Below are 14,083 nucleotides of genomic sequence, written 5' to 3'. Positions count from 1 at the left end.
CAGACCATGGAGAAGACCACGCCGCTGCCCAGCGATGCAGCGCGTGCCCACAGCTGAGCCCCGTCGGGACTGCAGAGCTGCTGCGCCCCCCGCCGCGAGGCCAGCGGGCAGGAGTGACCACGGGGCCTGCAGACCGGGCGAGCGAGGAGGGCGGCGGAGGGAGGGCGCTGGCGGGGGGGGGCGGGAGTCGGTGTCCGACAGGGACAGAGTTGCAGCTGGGGTAACGACCAAGCTCCGGGGACGAGTGGGGAGGCACTCACTGCCCCGGGACTGCGCACTGAGCGGCGGCGTCTAATAAATAGTATGTTATGCGCGTTTACCGAACTAAAAATAATGCCCCCCCAGCCCAGCCCCAGAGGCGTGAAGCCCGAAGCAGAGCAGCTCAGCCCTCGACCCGGACAGTGGCTCAGCTCCTGCCGGCTGGACCGGAACCCCCTGAGCCAGCAAGGTTCTCCGGGCTGCAGATGCCCCGTCTCCCCAACACACACTTTGCCCGGTTCTCTGAGGCTCAGGTGCGCCCACAGGACCACCTCATTAAGGAAGATGCCGTCCCGGTTTCGAGGAAGACAGAGCTTCTGCCTGGTGGGAAACATCGGGAAATTCCCTGAACCTGCCATTTCCCCTTGTTACTATTTGGGACATTTTCTCGCCTCAGCTTTGCAGATTCTCCTATTCTTTCCATGTCTTTACCTGACTGGCCATTTAACGAGACCCCAGGGACTGTTTATGCCCCCAGGTGAGCACAAGGACATCCAGCTCTGGTCCAGGCGCCACCACCACGCGCTCCCTCCGACGCTAGGCTGGGATTGCCACGGCCCGGAGGGGTGCCCGGCCCTGGGCCACCGTCTCTGCTGCCCTGGGCCCCGAGTCCCTCTTATCCGGGTCCTCTCCTCCTCCATCACTTGTAGACCTCGCTCCGGGATGCAGAAACCAAGCAAAATATGAGCAGAGTCCTTCTGGGTCACACTGTCCTCTTCTGAGGACAAGCCGCGGGCCCCCCTCCTGTCCCCGGGCCTTAGGAAAGCCTCTTGGGTTTGTCTTCACAGTTCTACAGCCTGCAGCTCATTCTCATCTTAAACCTCCCCGGCAAGATGCTGACAAAGTCTGCATCACCCCACCGCCTCACCCCCCGTGCAGGAGGCACAGATGAGAGGCCGCACGCCTCTTAGGATCCTCCAGGGACGGCAGTGTCACGGCCAGCCTCAGCTTGGTCTCTGGCCAACCTGTAGAAACATGAGGAATTTGAGGGATGCGGAAGTCTGCTCCATCCGGCTTTTCGGACTGATGGCGTCCTCGCCCACAGCGGGAACGCGCGCCTCTTGTTCTCCTGAAAGAGCCACAGCAGCTTTCAGCAAACGCAGTGAGCAGCCTTGTCTTTGCAGGTGCCTTCCTCATTTGAAAATCTTAGTTCTTCAGTCTCCAAATTTCCCCTTCTCACCAAAGCAGAGACTTGCTGGATGTTTTTCATGTATGAGTTTGGTTGACATCAACCTAAAGGTAGAACTCCCAAGAAACAAAGACATGCTGGCACCTGGCTAGTTTGTTTTCTCTTTGTGATCCTTTCACTGCAGGTTTTTCCCCAGAAGGGAGAGAAGGAGGATCTTTGAGAGGCAACAGAAAAAGCCACCGTTGGAGCTTACCTGGGGAGCAAAGTGCCTTCCCAGGAGCTGTACCAGGAACCTGCCCCCAGAAGGTCCACAGAGATCTGCTTTGCAATCAGTTTGCACTGGTGCTAAGAGAGCCCAGAGCATAAGATCAGCACAAAAAAAGGTAAACCTCAACGTGGCTCAAAATCACGAGTGTGCCAGTGCTTTCACTGTGAGGCTGAGCTGTCTACTGCACCAGGGCCCTGACTTATTTCTCTGAGCATAACATCCTCTAGGGCCATCCAAGTTGTCACAAATGGCGAGACTTCCGTCTTTCCATGGCTGAATAACACTCGATTTTATGTATATCTACCACAGTTTCTTTATCCATTCATCCCTCGGCAGACACTTAGGTTGCTTCCACATCTTGGCTATTGTGAATAGTGCTGCAATGATCATGGAGGTACAACTATCTTTTTGAGTTAGTATTTTTTTGTTTTTTTCCGATAAATACCCAGAAGTAGTAATGCTGGATCATACAGTAGTTCTACTTTTAATTTTCTGAGGAGCTTCCATACTGGTTTCCTTCACGGCTGAACTAATTTGCATTCCCACCAACAGTGCACGAAGGTTCCCTCTTCTCCACATCCTCACCAACACTTGTTATTTCTTGTCTTTTTGATGACAGCTATCCTGACAGGTGTGAGGTGATATATCATTGTGGTTTGGATTCGCACTTCCCTGACGATTAGGCCCTGTGATGTTGAACATCATTTCAAGTGCCTGTTGGCTGCATGTCTTCTTTGGAAAAATGCCTGTCCAGATCCTCTGCCCATTTATATATATTTTTTCTCCAATTAGGTAGGTTGCCTTTTCACTCTGTTGGTAGTTTCCTTTGCTGTGCAGAAGCATTTTAGGTGGATGTGTATTTTTGTTTTTGTTGCCTGGTCATTTGATGTCAAATCCAAAAAATCATCACCAAGACTGATGTCAAGGAGCTTACTGCCTGTGTTTTCTTCTAGGTGTCTTATGGTTTCATGTCTTTATGTTCATATCTTCAATCAATTTTGAGTTAATTTTGTGTATGGTGTATGATAGTGGTCCAGTTTCATTACTTTGCATATAGCCGTCTAGTTTTCCAACACCATTTATTGATGAGGCTGTCCTTTCCCCATTGTATATTCTTGCCTCCTTTGTCATAGATTAAGTGACCATATATGTATGGGTTTATTTCCAGGCTCTCTATTCTGTTCCTTTAATCTATTTGTCTGTTGTTATTGCAATACTATATTGGTTTGATTACAATAGCTTTGTAGTATAGTTTGAAATCATGGTGTATGATGCCTCCAGATTTGTTTTTCTTTCTCAAGATTGCTTTGGCTATGTGGGGTCTTTTGTGATTCCATACAAATTTTAGGGTTGCTTGGCCTATTTCTGTGAAATACGCCATTGGAATTTTGATAGGGATTGTGTTGAATCTGTAGATTGCTTTAGGCAGTATGGACATTTAACAATACTAACACTATGACATTCTGAAGTTACACTGCTTACTCACTTATCAGTCCCTTGTCTGGTTTTCCACAAGATGCTGGGGGCTTAGAACACTGCTCAGCAGCAGTATGGATCTAATAAATAATTGTTGGATGAATGAATGAAGCGATGACTCAAGGAAAGAACAGGACTCCCAGAAGCAGAAGTAAAGGTGTGAACAGTGTTGCCAGGTGGATACTATTTACATTCACCAAGTTTCCAAGGCTCTTTCAGGTTTAATCCCCACTGAGCAGAGGGTGAGGCTGTGACCCCGGCTCTGGCACAAGCATGTTGCCCCCGCTTTGATGTTGCAGGTCCCATCACAGCCCTCGGGCCGCTGTCACGAGCATGGCGAGGGGGGAGCCACTCTCCTGGGCACGTGTTGGCAGATCATTGTGTGCTGGCACCTCAGCTGCGTCCTTTGATGTTTCGTTCAGAAAAAATGCGATCTCTCCGAAAGACGCACGCCCAAATCAAACGCCTGGGGTCCTCGGCTCCAGGCAGCCTTAGGAACAGCTGGAGGTCCAGGTCCTGGACTCACAGTCCCCACCTTGTATTTTTATAATGTTTTATTGGGTTTTTCTTTGTTTTCCCTTGATGTCTGTCTGAGAAAAATCACTCAAGACAGAAAATTTATTGGTACTATCTTGAGTGTACTGCCTGATTTTTAAACGCAAAAGCTGATGAGTGAGATACGTGAACTGTATGATGTGTCTTAAGGGCCGTCAGGTCCCCCTCTCAAGCACCTGTGTGGGGAGGGCCTGGGGGGTGGCTCGTGGGCCGAAAGGAAACCCTCTGAGTTGCGGTAAGGGGCCCCCACAGTCGGCCGTGGTAACATCAGCAAGCTTTTCTATCTTGCAGAAGGCACCATGTAAAGGCAATAATTTAAAGGTATTCTATGCTGAAAGCACTTTGACACATGATCGTACCTGCTCATTCCAACAGTTTGACAGATAAAAAGAAAAACAAATTTTATTCCACCCAGTGGATGAGGAAATGAAATCCCAGAGAGGTGAAGGGAATTGCCCAGAGACACAGAGCTCCTATTGCTGAGGTGGGCCCAGATGGGCTCCTGGGCTCCAGGTCCACCACCTGCCCACTTGGCCGCACTGCCCAGGAGACGGGCAGCGGTCATTCGGAAAGCCTTAGGCTCAGAAACTACACAAATCTGTCAGAAAGAATAATAATACCAAATATTTACCAAGTGCTGAGTATGTACAAGACTCTGCTCATTCAACATTCACGGGGCGCCTCTTGTATGGAATCCTGCTCTGGGCTCTGGAGACACAACAGTGAGCACACAGGGAGCAACCTGCCCTCGTGGTGCTTCCATTCTCCACGAGCGCACCTGTCTCTGCCCTCACCCGCCAGACGCCAGCATCACCCACTCCCAGTTAGAATGACCCAGCGTCCCCAGACGTTGCCAAGGTCCTGAGGTCGACACTGGATTCCAGACAGAAGAGCCGGGCTCCCCTTGTCACCTGCTGACTCTCCTTCCTTTAAGGCTCAGCCCCAAAGTCACCTCCTTGTGCATCTTGGGGTCCTGGCCACAGCCCCCAGGCCAGGCTCCCACCATGGCATCACAGGTGGTGGGGAGGGGGACAGGGGCAGGGCACACAGAACCCGGGCCTCCTCCCTGAGGAGCTGGGATGGATCTGTGGGCAGGAGGAACCAAGTGCATTTCTTCAGCAGGAAAGAGATGAGATCAGATTTAGTTTTAGCGACTCAGCCGCCTCCACGCTGGATGCAGAGGAGGGGACTTTATAAAGAAGGATCCGAGGCAGTGATGACAGAAGCCTAGACTGGAGGACAAGAATGATGGCATCTCAGGATGGGGACCCTTGGCTGCCTCACCTTTGCTCTGCCTGCAGGATCCCTGGGCAACCTTCCCAACGGACGTCAGGCAGCTGCTCAGACACCTCCCCAGAGGGCGAGTAGACACTTCCCTTGGGCACAAGGTCCCGGGCCTCTGCCACTTCTCAGCGGTTCCTTGTGCTTCTCTTTAGAACCACTCAGTATCGGACAACCACGGTTTTTAGACAGCCACCACATCCCGAGCAGGCCTCCCCTTTCCAGGTCAAGGACCACCAGTATCTGACCTTCACCGGCTCACTCACGCCCAGCCGGTCTCTGACACCTGGGGCCGCAGTGACACAGCGCTGTGGGCTGGCCGGGGAGCGACACGGGCTCACACCATCCCTCCAGCAACATGAAAAAAATGAGCAAACACTCAGGATCAACCTTGTTGGAACTCTGGAAAATAGTCAAAGGTCTGCAGCAAGCAATTGAATGTTCCATCCAGAAAGGGTGACTTAGTGTGTGAGGAGCCTGTCGGTCCAGGAGCCGGGGGACCAGACACTTCCCAGAGCTCTCGGGACAGAGGACAGGCTCCGACCAGGACGCCACCCAACTCTGCGACAGCGTTGAGTCGGACATCAGGGAACCGCCTTTGCTCCCGTGGTCTGTGGTCGACTCCGCCCTCTGCATTCGGCCCCGCGATGGACCAGGACCCCCGAGCCCAGGCATCTCAGCTCAGTCTTTGAATCTAAGTTATAGATGTTACATGAATCCTATCAGGTTCCGTTTTATTTATTTAAGCCCCCAGACACCTGTCTTTCACATGTTTTGAAATTTTACTTTGTATCCAGCTCATAAACTATCCCTCCCAGATTTGCGTTCTCTGTCGTTTATAAGGCACCCTGTCTACGTCTTCCCTGAAATTATTGATTAAAAAGTGTTAAACAGGGGTTTCCCTGGTGGTGCAGTGGTTGAGAGTCTGCCTGCCAATGCAGGGGACACGGGTTTGTGCCCCGGTCCGGGAGGATCCCACGTGCTGTGGAGCGGCTGGGCCCGTGAGCCATGGCCACTGAGCCTGCGCGTCCGGAGCCTGCACTCCGCAACGGGAGAGGCCACAACAGTGAGAGGCCCACGTACCACAAAAAAAAAAAAAAAAGTGTTAAACAGAACTGGATCAATACGGAGCTTCCATGGGAGTACCCCTGGTTCCGTGGGTACATTCATCCATCAAATGCACCCCATGGATGTCTTACACCCCAGACAGCTGTGCTCAGGAAAGAAAATTGGTTTATTTTACCTCAACTTAAATCTGTTTAAAAGTCTACTCCAGAATTTTGCTGAAAACTGACTCACTCCAGAGATCATAGCTTCCAAGATTTCTCTTTCCACGTGTAGAAAACTGAGCCAGTGCTGAGTCGCCAGCCCCGGCCGTCCCTCCCTGTCTGCCTGTGGTGTAAAGAGCTCCCGTCTCCAGGCCTCGGCGGCATGGACTCTGGGCCGTGAGGTTAACTGGCGGGCTCTTCCCCAGCAGCGAGACATCACCAGGGTGGGGAGACGCCTTTCGGCTGGAGCCTCGAGGGCCATTCAGTCACTGTCCTGGGCAGAGGAAGGAGGAGGAGGTGCAGGTGGAACACCCATCCTCCCTCCCCCGGGGGCGCCGGTCATGCCCGACCCTAACTCACCAGCTCCCCCACTCCTTGCTCCAGCCAGAAGGGGCTTCCACTTTTTAAAGAGCTTCTGAAACACTTGCTCTGTGTTTCCATTGGAGCAAACTTAGCTCTGCCATGTGCTGAAGGAAAAGGCTGCATAGAGAGGACTGGGGCCCTGTCCATACTCTGTCACTTACCAGCCCTTATTCTCTTTCAGCTTCTGTTTCTTTGTGTCTAAAATCGGAATAACAATTACACCTACTTTATAGAATTACCATAGGATTAAATGGATAATGCTTGTAAGCACAACGCTTGGCACTTAGAACACATGTTTCTCTTCTCTTAAGGAGCCCAGAGGGGCACAGCCAGAAACCAACACAACCACCTTGAATGGATGTGATGGCTGGAGCTGGGGCAGCTGTTCTGTAGCCATGCAGCAACAGGCATGAGTACGAGACCAAAAGAATCGCCGTTAACGGTTATCACTGAACCCCTGAAACGAAGCCTTACCTTAGTATTTGATGAGGAAAAAAAATTCCATTTGTTAAAGGCACTAACAGTTTTCCAGTTTCTCAGCTACTTGCAGTTACCCCTTTCAGCCAGCCTGCCTAAGTCAAGCCACTAACTAGATGTGATTTGTCATAAGAAAGAAAATCGTCTTCATTCAAGACAGCAAGCCAGAGGTTTGTAGTGCATGTGTGGGGCACATATGCCCCGTGTGTGGTGTGTGTACTCAGGTGCCGGAAGGAACATTCGAGCTCTTTGTTCCCCAGCCAGGTCTCCGCCTCCCTGCTGGGCAAGATGGCCAGGGAGCCCGCCCTGCACACGAGGAGGGGCAGGCAGCAGGTGCTCCTGGAGGGGAAGCTGTGTGGGTTCCGCGTTCTGGCGTCACAAGGGCACCCAAGCAGGGAAAGGAAGACCCAGGTAGAGGGCAGCTGCTGGGGGGCCCGGGAAGCGCCCGAGGCCCAGCCTGTGATTGGAGGCAGGGTCAAAGCCGGCGACTGGGTGGCTCGCTCTCCCCGCGCCCTGCACCCCCGGCCCCCGGGGATGTACAAGGGCAGCCGGAAAAGCTACAGGTCCCGCAGGCGCGGCGAGGGCGTCTGTGGCAGCCCCGGGGTGCGGAAGGCCCTCTTGGGTCGGCGCGGGGCGGGGGGCTGCACACCCGGCAGATGCATGGAGCAGCGTGGGCGTGCGCTGGGGGGGCTCTGCCCACACAGGTGGTCGCCCTGAGGCCCACGAGCGCGAGAGGCCGCCAGCACTCGCCCGCAGCCCCCCAGCCCCATGGAGACGTGGCTGCGGGCCGCGGAGCCGCGGCTGCGGGCCGCGGAGCCGCTCGGCCGAGCTGGTCTCCTGAGAGGGCCGTGCCTCTAAGGGCGGGGCGCTGCCCAGGGCCAGGGCCCCCCTCCTCCAGCCGCGGGGCCCCTCCGTACGCGGGCCCGAGCCGCCAGCTGAGCGGGGCTGAGGGGCAGCGGGCGGGGTGCTCTGTGTTGACCGGGGCGCCATTACCTTGGGCGCGAACACTCAGGAAGACTCACCAGCTGTGCGTCAAGATGGCGCCCCGCTCTGGGCGCGGACGAGGGCCGCCCGAGGCCCTGGCAGGGTGGCCGCCTCCGGCGGGTCTGGTTTAAGGCCCCGGACACGTGTTTGGTGCCGTTGCCGAGGCGGACTGGGGCTCAGGGCCGCGGAGGAAGGACTGGGACTGGGACCCATCCTTCCGCATCACCTCTTTGCCCAAAAGGCCTGCGTGAGGGGCTCTGCTCCGTCCTCTGAGGCGGGGCGTCAGGCCCCTGCTGGCCCTTCCTCCTGTGGAGTGAGCGTGGGCTGGGCTCCCGGGGCCCTGACGAGGGCACGTCCGGCTCGGGACAGGTGGCAATGCGTCTGCGCTGTGAGCGCTCCTGTCTCCGCCCCCCTCCCCTCCCCTCCCCGCCTCGTTTGAATCAACCAGAGGGAGGCGGGGCCAAGTTCCCGGAACTTTAACCTGTGGGGTGCGGTGCAGGGGGCGTTGGGCACCCACATGTTGAGAATATGGATTAACCACTTTTCAGTGTCCCCCCTTGTATCCCCCCACACACATAATAGGACTTGTATCCTTAGCAGAACATTCATGATTTCCAAAGTCACTGTGAATTAAGGGATTTAAAAACTTACTTTGCGGGCTTCCCTGGTGGCGCAGTGGTTGAGAGTCCGCCTGCCGATGCAGGGGACGCGGGTTCGTGCCCCGGTCCGGGAGGATCCCACGTGCCGCGGAGCGGCTGGGCCCGTGAGCCGTGGCCGCTGCGCCTGCGTGTCTGGAGCCTGTGCTCAGCAACGGGAGAGGCCACGACAGTGAGAGGCCCGCGTACCGCAAAAAAAAAAAAATAAAAGTAAACACAAACACACCCGCACACACTGTTTTCAAGCAGTCAGCCTGACCCCATGAGGGGTCACGCGTCAGGGAGGGTGTCCCCCCCCAGCGTCCAGCTGCTTGTTGAGAGGTACGTCCTACCCACCCGGACCTCGGCCCTCACATCCACGTCCCACACCCTGGCCCAAGTCCAGTCACCTCTGCCGGTGGGACAAGTCTCCGTTCAGCCCCCAAACTTGGACGTGAAGGCCCTTCCTCCAGGGCGTGGACGTCCTCTTGGCTCCGCCCTCACGGTGAAGGGGAACAATGAAAAGTAATTGATTCCGTGCTTTCAAACCCCGTTCCCGTTGGGCATGAAGCGCAGTGCTGGCACCCTTTCTGTTTTAACTGCGTTCTTTGAACATCACCTGCCGCCTGCCCCTGGGGCCTGCCGCGCCGTCTCCGCCCTGCTAACCTCTCACACTTCCAGGCTGTTTATCAACACCCGCTCCCGGCCCCCCCCACCCACCCCCCCGCCTCTCAGGCATCCCTGCTCGAGACCCCCACGCGCGTCAGAGGTTCCCGCAGGGTGTCTTCCCGTTCCTGCCCTCACAGCTCACAGAGCCAGACATTTGGGACAAAACTCAGAGGGCGCCAACCCCCTGTTCACTCATTGCTAACACACTGGGTCCTGCTCAGATGAAGACTTCGGTAGAGTTACTGGTTCGCACAAAAGAAACCACCCTTTCGTGTGACGGAAGTACGCTGGGGTGCTTCCCATCCAAACAGCACAGGCTTGCTCCGCAGACGCAGACAGCCTTAACTGCACTCGGAACGCCCAATCGTGAGCTGAACAGACAGGAGTCAGAGCCCCTTCTTTCCTCCAGCCCCCTCCCCCCCTCCCACCCCCACCCCCCCCCCCCGACCTCACCCCACACAGACACTTCAAAGCAGGACTTCAGAGGGAAGGGAACTCAACAGTCTAACCCGCGTTTGTTTAGGTTCCACCACCTTATGGTTTGGGGATGCTGTAAAATTTTATTTGAACAGAACGAGTCAGATAAGGACAATTCCATGAATACTGTTTTTTCCATTAAAATTGGCAATTCATCTTATTAATTTTATTTTTAAAATTCTGTTCTAATTAAACTGTGGTGAGAGATAACCCCATGGTTTCTCCCCCCTTAGTAACTTACTGGGAGATGAAATAAGTCTGTTTTTCTATTATATAAAGTTCCTTTAAGCACCGTCCCAAGTTTCCTTACCGGAGCGAGGCTGAAGGAGGGGCCTCTTCCGATCCCTCCTCTTCAGCATTCTCCTGCTGCTCAGGCAACAAGCTGTGTGGACATTCTGCCCCTGAAGCCTGCCCCACCCCCACCCCAGCCTGCCCCCAGCCCTGGTTGGGCCACACCACCACAGGACCCCAGGGCCACGTGGCCTCCTGGCAGGGGGGACCCAGCTCCGGGCCGCTCCCGTCCTTCCAATTACTCTAAAAGAGCCCCAGCGTGGGACGAAACCCCACCACTTCAGTGTGGTGCTCAGTCTACACCCTGAGCCCTCCACCTGGATCAAGGGCTCATTCCTTTCATCTTCTAATGTCTCTCTTCCAACACCTGGCCAGGTGACATCTGGATAACTGTGCCATGGGTGCTTATGAAATCCGTTCACGTCACGAAATCGTTGTTTCTACTAACGTGCTCTTATGCAAACATGGGATTTTGCTGCAATTCAAAGGTAAACTGTAGTGAAGTTTACTCTTGTATTAACTATGCTGAAAAAATAAAAGTTAGGCACATGAACAATGTAAATAAAATTTCAAGAAATAGCCCCTTAAGTGCATGGGTTTCATAAAGTCATTTGGAAAACGAAAGTGGCGTACAAATGGCTAATTAGAAGTCATTCCTGGCTATTTGTTAATTCAGGAAGCCTGACGCTCCACCTGCCTCTGGGTAGGTGTTTCCAGGCCTCCTGCAGATTCCGGGGACAAACTCCACCTTATTTACCTCTGCAGTGGCAGTTCCCAGCTAGGGCCACAGTTAGTCCTCACACATGTTGCACAAAGGTGTCTCGTCCGGGTGGAGAAAACGCCACTCCTGAGGGTGGCCAGCTGTGCAGGGACTGGACTGGAGTCCCCACCCACCCCCTCGTCCAGGAGCCCGTGCGGCTGAACATCGGACATGGCTGGATGTAGGGGCTGCCTTCCTATCCCGGGGCCTGGCCGAGCAGAGGTGCTTCGTGAGTGTCGGCTGAATTATCTAGTAAAGTGAATTCCTTTACTCAGTTATGTTTATTTAGTATGTGGACCAAAGAATTTAGGGCAGTTATTATGAGTAGTTCCTGATTCTGTATGTGTCTCAAGCACTTGCATACATATAAACAACTATTTTTCATATATGTCTGTAATTATTACATGCAAACGATGCAATAAGATTCATTTCTAAAGTTCATGAAACTCACAGTATTGATAGTATGTGACCTTTTGTTAGTAGCGTAATCATGAATTCGAAAAGTAATACAAATTTACTGACTCTGAAAATGGTCATTAGGATTTCCATTTATGGTAGGGTAGACAATTAGGATCAATTTTCCCTCCTGGGACATCTCTGAAAGCGAAATAAAGTATTCTTTAAATCTTCCTGAGGGCATTGGCAAGAGTTGTAAGGCTAACATCCGGCAGACTACTAAACTCGGGACCAGTGAGCACAGCCTTTACAGCCGCCCTTGCCCTCGTCTCAGTGGCTGAAACGAAGGAGGCGGATGAGAGGTTGATGGTGTTATTGGCAGCCCTGTGGGTGCAGGGGGGCCAATGCCGAGACATTTCCAAGGGTTGGGGCCCGTTAAACCCCACGAGTTTCGGTGTAGAGCCAGCCGTAAAAGAGAATTGGAAGCTAACTAGCTTTCACTCTGCCTACGACACAGCTCAAGTCATATGGGAGGCTCAGAAACATCTCAATCCTGAAGGTGGATTAAGGGAGTCCTGGATCAGGAGCTTGACCAATGAAGGGGTCAAGCTGATTCCAAACTTTATATAAAAATACAAATAGTCAAGAACAGCCAGGACACTCTTTAGAAAAGTCCACAGGGTGGGAGAGTTTACTCCACTGGACATCAAGACATGGGGGGGGGGGGGACTTCCCTGGTGGCGCAGCGATTGAGAGTCCGCCTGCCGATGCAGGGGACGCGGGTTCGTGCCCCGGTCCGGGAGGATCCCACGTGCCGCGGAGCGGCTGGGCCCGTGAGCCACGGCCGCTGCGCCTGCGCGTCCGGAGCCTGTGCTCCACGGCGGGAGAGGCCGCAGCAGTGAGAGGCCCGCGTACCGCAAAAAAAAAAAAAAAAAAAAAAAAAAAAAAAGACATGGGGGAGCTGAGAGTAATTAGGACAGTGTGATACTAGCTCCAGGATAGCAAAATGAAACCAGTGGAACAGAATTGAGACCCCAGAAACACATCAAACGTATACAGACACTTGATTCATGACAAAGATATAGAATAAGGGGGCTAAGAGCAGTCTTTTCAGTAAATTGTCCTGGCACAATTAGATAGCCGTGTGGGGGGAATGAAACTTGACCTCTACTTCATGCCATAGGCAGAAACTGACTCCAGGTGTACTATGATCTACCAGGTTACAGGGAAAGAAGAAATAGGGAGACTATAAAATAGCATAGAAAATCACGTCATGTTTTTGGGTTAGGGAAAACTGGGTTGGGGATACAAAAGGCACTAAATTAGGGAAAAGACTGACAATTAAAGACCACATTAAAATTATGGATTTCCATTCACGAAATTACACCACTAGGAGAGTGAAAAGACAAAGCTATAAGAGAAGATATTTGTAATGCATATTACTGCATAGGGCTCAGTCACCGAATATATTTTTAAATGCCTACAAATTATTAAGAAAAAAGACAAATATGCCAACTGGGAAAAATAAAGAGGGAAATGACTGGATTAGGCACTTATGAAACAAGGAACTCTAAATGGCCAATAAACATATGAAAAAATGCTCAATATATTAGTCAGGCTTCTGCAGGGAAACAGGACCAATAGGGGAGATGACAGATAGATAGATAGATAGATAGATGATAGGTTGATAGATGATAGGAAGGTAGATAGATCGAGAGATACATATTTTAAGGAACTGGCTCACAGAGCTGTGGGACGCGGCAAGCCCGAAGTCTGCAAGGAAGGCTGCAAGGCTGGAGCCCGGAGGAGAGCTGGTGTGGCAGTCTTGAGTCCGAAGGCATCTGGAGACAAAAGTCCCTCTTCTTCGGAAACCTCAGTTTTTATCCTTAAGGCATTCAACTGATTGGATGAGGCCCAGCAGATATGGAGAACATTCTGCTTTACACAAAGTCACTGATTTAAATGTTCATTGCATCCGAAAAACAGCTTCACAGCCACATCTAGACTGGTGCTCGACCAAAAAACATAAAATTAACCATCACACTCAACATCCTTAATAATAGAAAAATGCAAATTAAAACTGCAATGAGACACCACTATACATGTACCAGAATGGCTAAAATTAAAAGAAATAAACCATATCAACTGTTAAAATGTGAAGAAATAGGAGCTTTCACATGTTTCTAGTTGATATGGAAGTTAGTACAGTCACTGGAGAAAACAGTTGAAGGTGGTCTTAACCTGAAAGCCAGTAACTCTGCTCCTTGGTATTTACCCCAAAGAGACATATGCACGTGTTCACGGAAGACACGCACAGAAACATTCACGCAACATTTCTCAGAGTTGCCAAGCAACCCAGCTGTCCATCAAGAGAAGAAAGGAGACATAAACTGTGGTGCAGTGTTCAGTGGAATATTACACAGCAAATGAGAATGAAAGAGCTGTAGGTACGTGAACATCTTAGATGTGTCTTATACTGATACTGAGTGTGAGAGACTAACATGATATATCTTGTATGATTCCAACAGTATCAAATTTTTAAAAAATCTCTGATGCTTAGAAATGCTTAGTTAGACGGTAAAGAAGAAAAGCAAGGATGTGTTTACTATAAAAGTTAGCGGATATCAATATAAATAGAGGGAGTCTAAGATTTTGTCTTTTGAAAAATGTTATATAAATAGAGTTGTACAGTATACAATATTTGGGGGTTGGCTATTATATTCGACACAATTCCCTAGAGCTGCACCTACATCGTTGTGTATCAATAGCTTACTCCTTTTTGTCCTGAATAGTAAG

At 51.9% G+C, this 14,083-nt stretch overlaps 1 protein-coding gene across 1 annotated transcript in view; it reads right to left on the bottom strand.

The window, feature by feature from the left end:
* Positions 1–14,083, bottom strand: part of CCDC138 (coiled-coil domain containing 138) — a 139,922-nt gene that overhangs the window by 2,652 nt on the left and 123,187 nt on the right. The gene's annotated exons all lie outside the window — the stretch shown is intronic.

The sequence above is a fragment of the Kogia breviceps genome, chromosome 11 (assembly GCF_026419965.1).
Source record: "Kogia breviceps isolate mKogBre1 chromosome 11, mKogBre1 haplotype 1, whole genome shotgun sequence".
Classification (NCBI taxonomy): domain Eukaryota; kingdom Metazoa; phylum Chordata; class Mammalia; order Artiodactyla; family Physeteridae; genus Kogia; species Kogia breviceps.
Note: the sequence above shows the minus strand (reverse complement) of the source record. Positions and strands in the feature narration are given on the sequence as shown.